The sequence below is a fragment of the Osmia bicornis genome, chromosome 9 (assembly GCF_907164935.1).
Source record: "Osmia bicornis bicornis chromosome 9, iOsmBic2.1, whole genome shotgun sequence".
NCBI lineage: Eukaryota > Metazoa > Arthropoda > Insecta > Hymenoptera > Megachilidae > Osmia > Osmia bicornis.
The window spans coordinates 10,657,277-10,664,405 of NC_060224.1; the positions used below are offsets into that span (position 1 = coordinate 10,657,277).

The 7,129-nt window shown below is 32.7% G+C and overlaps 1 long non-coding RNA gene across 1 annotated transcript; it reads left to right on the forward strand.

Annotated features, from left to right (window-relative positions):
* The first annotated feature begins 2,549 nt into the window (after nt 1-2,549).
* LOC123988114 lies at nt 2,550-4,822 on the forward strand. The gene is made up of 3 exons (XR_006829643.1): nt 2,550-2,812; nt 2,887-3,043; nt 3,124-4,822. It is a non-coding gene; the product is annotated as an uncharacterized LOC123988114 (long non-coding RNA).
* Nucleotides 4,823-7,129: the final 2,307 nt, after the last annotated feature.

The following is a 7,129-nucleotide window of genomic DNA, read 5'->3' on the forward strand; positions in this document are numbered from 1 at the left end:
AACAACGCATGTAGCAACGCATGTAATCGGGCAAATCACATACAACCAATCAAGCACGCAATTAAATATTATTAACTAATACTAATTTACGGGATAATAAAGTAAAATAAAATAAAATAAAATAAAATAAAATAAAATAAAATAAAATGAACCAAATCAAAATAAGGGATCAAGAAAAGAAAATGGGAAAGTGTAAACTGCAGACCGTAAAGTGTAATGTGCAAGCAAAATAACCAGCACAATATACTGTGATATAAAAGAAAAAAGAAAATAAAGAATGAGATACCGTGAAAGTATAGTATAGATACAGTGAAATGAATTTCAAAATAATATAACCATAGATAATATAAACCATAGAATAGACACCTTCAAAGATGTCGGGTGACAGAATTTACAGAGATATAACCTTAACCCTAACCCCTAATGTGTCAAAACAAGGATTGTGAACAGGAAGCAAGAACAGTGTAAGAAGACTCGTTAAGAATAGGAACAAGAACAAGATTACCTATTAAAAAGCCTGATAGTCAACTCAGAAAAAGGAAACAAGCAAGGTAAGATAATAATTGTAACAATGCACCATAAAATAAACAGAAATAGCACAACTTAATAACGTGCATATTAATTCCCACAGAAAAGCACACTGTCACCCTGTTATGACAGAACTATACAATACCAATACCAGAGAGAGACATCATGAATCAATTGAATTAAAGAATATCAAGAAGAATCAGAATATCCAAGGATATATAACAGGCGACACATCAAGAAGGCGACAATGAAATAAAATAAAATAGTGATAAACAGTGATAACGGGGCACAAATAAATTAAAATATAAAATATAAGTATATTGAATATAGAATAACCGCATCAAAGCAAACCATAAATATATTAATTTAATCTACAACACTTTGTACCACCATGAACACAAAATTAAACTAAATCATAACGACAACTTTAATTCAATTTAATTCATAATGAATAAACAATGACAAAATAAGAGAATTAATGACTGATCAGTGGAGTCATTAAATCAAGAAATTAAAGAATAAAGTAACTAGGAAAGTGTAAAGTATAAAGTGAAAGCCGTGACCAGCATAATGTAAATAATGTAAAATAACGCAGTGTAATATAATGCAATGTAACGTAATATAACATAAAACAAATGAAATATAATGAAATAGAATACAAAATACAAAAGTGGGCTCACTAAAATATAACCATAAAGATTATTGGCTAAACATTCCATTCCTTTACACAAGTAAATTATAAGTTAAATTGTAAATGGTAGATGGTGAATGATAAATGGTCATGTCAATGCAAGTGCAAATAGAGCCGATTACACTGTCCAACAAATTTTAACTTTTTTTCTGTTTTCCGATTCCCACTGGGTGATTCGAATAGTGTTTTGTACGCTGATTACGAATCTGCAAACCGTTTTGCTCCTACACGTACAGTTTTTGAGAAATTTGATTTTGAAAAAAAAACATATTTTTCAGATTTAAACCAATTTTCTGACGTAATTGTAAAAGATATTGAAATTCTATTTATACTAAAAGATTCTGTAGACTTTCCTGAATACAACGATACCTATCTTTAATACATTGTAAATGTTTAAGTATGTTTAAACGATCATTGAACGCGGAGGGACCCCGATTTGGCACCAATTTTTTAGGATATTTTTCAATTTATCTGAAAAAGTAGAGGTCCAGCGCAAAATCGAATTATACCACGCGATAGAGCAGATTTTTATCTTGAAAAACTACCCAGAGAAAGTTGCAACATCTATTTTTTTATCAAGCCAGAAAGCGTAATAGCTTCGCGTGACACGAAGTACCGACAGTGGCGCTCCGCGTCAGGACTTAAAGCAACAGCATTAGGCGGCACGCCGAGGAACCGTCCTGACGCGGAGCGCCACTGTTGGTACTTCGTCTCCCGCAAAGCTATTTCGCTTTCTGGCTTGATAAAAAAATAGATGTTGCAACTTTCTCTGGGTAGTTTTTCAAGATAAAAATCTGCTCTATCGCGTGGTATAATTCGATTTTGCGCTGGACCTCTACTTTTTCAGATAAATTGAAAAATATCCTAAAAAATTGGTGCCAAATCGGGGTCCCTCCGCGTTCAATGATCGTTTAAACATACTTAAACATTTACAATGTATTAAAGATAGGTATCGTTGTATTCAGGAAAGTCTACAGAATCTTTTAGTATAAATAGAATTTCAATATCTTTTACAATTACGTCAGAAAATTGGTTTAAATCTGAAAAAATGTTTTTTTTTCAAAATCAAATTTCTCAAAAACTGTACGTGTAGGAGCAAAACGGTTTGCAGATTCGTAACCAGCGTACAAAACACTATAAGAATCACCCAGTGGGAATCGGAAAACAAATTCACTGTTGGACAGTGTTATTGCATGACGTTTCAAAATAAAGTGAGCAAACAGCAAATAAATTAAATAAATCAAATCAAATGTAAACTGCGTAGTTCAATTAACACTATACTACTGTATAGTGTAAAAATAAATAAATAACTCAACAAGTAGAGAATTTTAAACTAACATTTAAATGCTGAATTAAACAGAAACCACGCACCATCAAAGCACTTGGATAGACAAAACCATTCATCATCACAGAAAAATAACAAAATTAAGATAAATCAAAATCTAACTTCAGCTGATCAGACTGAATGAATGAATGAATAACGAATGATGAAAGAGTGAATGAATGAATAACGAATGATGAAAGAGTGAATGAATAAATGAATGAATGAATCAAGGAAGGGAGAACAACAGAATACCAGCAAGTACAAGTAAGGTAAAGTTGAATAAGCTGTTGAAAAGTAAAATTCAGGGATGAGATAACGAATAACAAATGACAATTATTTACAGAAACACAACCCCAATGTGTCAAAGCTACAGTGTCAAAACCAGCATGCAAGGACTCGTTAAAGGGACAGATTATCAATTAAGAGAGCCGAATTGCAGCCTAAATGAAAGAAGGGAAAGGAAGAAAGAAAAGAAGGGAGGGAAAAAGAAAGGAAACAAGGTATGATAATTGAAATAATATCCTATAAAATAACAGAAATAGCTCATCCTGACGACATGAACATTAAATTAAATTTACAGAAACAGCACATCGTCACGGAAGAGCTACACTATTACCGGGAGACGTCATGAATAAACCGAATTAAAGAATATCAAAAGAACATCAAAACGTCAACGAATATCAAGGATGCACAGGAAAATCAAGAACCAAATCAAGAAGCGATAATGAATATCAATAACAGTGATAACGTGACATAATAAACTAGAATATATAAATATAAATATACTAAAATAAAATATAGAATAAAGAATAACCGTACGGAAACAAATCATAAATATTAATACAACCTACAGAACTTTGTACCATCATAAGTTAAAATAAACGAAATCATAACAATTGCTTTAATTCAATTCAATTCAGAATGGATGAACAGTGAGAGAATGAAAGAATGAATGAATGAAAGAATGAACAACTGAATGAAGTAATCAATTAAAGATACCAAAGAATGAGTTAAATAAGGTAAATAGTCATAAGTCATAAGTATAAAGTGAAGGTAATAACCAACATAATGTATAACAAAATGAATTATACTAAAATAGAATACAAAATACAGAATACAAGAAGTGAATTCAATAAAATATAATACAACCGTACAGATTATTAGCCACAACTCTATCTCCTTACCAGAATAGCCCATAAGTTAAATTATAAATTATAAATGGTAATGATGCACGATGAATGATCATGTCAATGCAAATGCAAATAGGACTTACTATTGAATGATGTATCAAAAAAATAAAATAACTGAAGCGACCATAATCAAATCAAATATAAAGTACGTAGTTCAATAAACACTACACCAGCATATAGACTAAATAAATAATTAAATAAATAAGCAAATAAATAAGGAAGGATACTTAAATAACAAAGTTATAATAAAACCATGCACAATCAAGCATTTGAATTGACAGAACCACCCATCATCGTAGAGAAAGCAAAACTAAGATAGAATAAAATAAAATAAATAAAATAAATCATATTCACTAGCTATCTTTAATTGATCAAAATGTTTGAATGAATGAATGAATGAATGAGTGGAACGATTAAAGAAATTGAAAATTAAAGAAATAAGGAAGGCGTGAATGAAAGCAAGCAGGAAAGCATGAATGTACAATATTATTGTAAGTAAGGAAAGGAAAGTAAATGAATACCCGCCACCCAACAAATAAATTACACAAAACAGCTACACCAAGACCACAAAAGCAATAAAAGCAATTAAAGCAATCAATCACTAATCGCACAACACCATTAAAAACAATCATACTGAAATTGTAATAAAACTAAACAAAACTAAAACTAAAAGAAAACAGTTAATAACACAACCCGGATTGTCCAATTCATTTATCTAAGCACATTACACTGCTGCATCGTCACAAATATAGAATGAAATGAAAATAGAGAAAATGAAAATGAAATATGACAAAAATGAAATGATAATGAAAATGAACTTGAACTAATCAACAAAACAGCAATGCAAACCGCATAAACCATAAGCACATCATATACTGATAATAACCATTAATAATTAACTAACTAATGAGATTCACAGAACACAGTGAAAAAACAACAACGGTAAATGCAATAAAACAAATGGAACGATAGATGAATTGAACAATGAAATCACGTAACAAGGCGTAGATTGCACAGATTTATTAAGCACATTGTACCACTATACCGTTCGCAAATAAATAATAAATAAAATATATATGGATATAGATATACATTGATGAATATGAATAAGAAATAAAAATAGAAATATGAAATATGACTGATATGACTAAAACAATAAGTCGATTAATATAATGCGAGTTGCATAAATCATGAAGGCACATCACCCCACCGTACTTTATTAAATAAATAAATGAACAAATGACACAAAATCACAGAGAATAGCACAAAACAGTATAAATATGAATATATAATATGAACGACGAACGAAGAGCGAATTAAATAGAAACACCATAAACAATGAAATAATAGAACGAGAAATGAAATTAAAATAGATGTAAAATATAAATGTAAAATAAACACGTTAGAATGACAAGATCATACACTGGATAAATAGGTAAAATGAAAACTATACCGCGAGCAAACACCGAATAAACACCGGATGATAGAACAATCGATTGATCGAATAATCGAACAATCGAATGTGTTAATAAATAAAGAAATAATTAATAATACATCGAGATAACGTGCCAATCAAACATATGCAACCAAATAGTAATAATAAAGTGAATTAATATTAATAACACTAATAATAACAAAATATCGAAAAATATCGAAAAAATATCGATGCACTTTCACATAAATCACTTAAGGGGGCAGACACGGCACGTGACGTCACCGATTCGGGAGGTCGGTATTACAGTAGTTTTTTCGTTGGGCCTGGTGGAGCCACTTGCGTGTTTTGTTACGAACTTGAAAGGTTTAAGGGGGTAGGCCCAGTACGTGACGTCACCGATTCGGGACGTCGGTATTACAGTAGTTTTTTCGTTGGGCCTGGTGGAGCCACTTGCGTGTTTTGTTACGAACTTGAAAGGTTTAATTCTCAGCTAGCGTGCGCGCAACACGATCTAGGAAGGCAACAGCGCCTCAAGTATTTTTACAAACACATTCAAACGCTCATCTCGCCAGAGGCATCGCCACGATACGCCTGAAGAACGAAAGCGAAACATTGGCGCGCGTTTAGAGTGAGATGTACGATGATCATGCTATCTTTCTTTCAACCCAAATGATAGAATTGTCACGCTCCGATAAATTCTGACTGACCAAACGCGTGGATTTTACATAGCACACCGTAGCACTCCTCGCTGCTGAAAAATATATGACTGCTCCGAAGGAACTTGCAATCTGAGAATTATTTTTAGAAGAAGTTACTAACTTTTTTAAATAAATGTTTTTTAATTAATAAAAGTATACAGGATACGTCATGCCATTGGGACGGGTTATATCTTGAATTTGGTAAGAGATAGGAAAAAGCTGTTTATGTAAAAGTTCAATGGTATGATAATGTATATTTTTCTGTGATTTCATTTTCTTCGTGAATGCAACGATGCACTCAAAAAATGCAAATCCATTTTTTATATAAGTAGAATTGCATTTTTTTTACTTGTGTCAACTCCTTGAAACATTCTGCATAAAAAATTAATATGGTACTATTAGAACTAATAAATGGAGGGACCTCGCGTCTGTACAGTGAAAGTTGAATATGTGCAACAATTCATATATTCAGCAGAGGTGTCGAATCTCGGATTATATGCGATAGCCAGCCAAGCGTGAACGTAGAAAGGGACAGACAGTGGAGGAGAGAGCGAGAGGTCCAATGATCAAAGGAAAGAGCCGAAACATATCGGTGTGACTAATACTAATTCAATTATAAAACTTTTTTATTTTTGACTTTTTTTAACCGAAATTTTTACTAGCGCATTGGTGAAATTTCTCTGATTAAAATGATACCAAACACGATATAGTTTGAATGAGGCGAGGTTTGTTATGGGGCGCTGTGAAAAATCCAGGCGGACGGCAGTCAAATCTTAGAGAAAAGGGACAATCTCAACATGCAGAATGAGAGAAGGACAGCATGACTGTAGTGCGTCTCACTCAGCGTTCGTGCGTTGTTGCCTTTTTCGCTTGCCTTCGCAGCACAGTTCGAGTGACGTAATCAAGCTGACGCTTGATTCTGGCTACGATTCCAGATCGGCAGCCTTTCTACTTAGACGCCACCTTATAACTACTAGCTGAACTAAATTTGTCACGTAACTTGCTCTGTAGTATCCAGATAATGGCGGAACTCGTCTTTGGGAATGCTTTTACGGGAATACACTTTTCGTCCTTATATGAGAAGATTTTGATCTAAATAAGGGTTCATTCGAAAGAGGAAGGTTCAATGCAGGGCGGTCTGGTCACCGTTTGAGTGACAGAACTGTTTTAGTGACCTAAAAAATACTTGGAATCTGCGGATGTATTTTGTCGATTCTTCCTCTACTTTGGACACTCATATTATTAAATATCGACACAATCTCG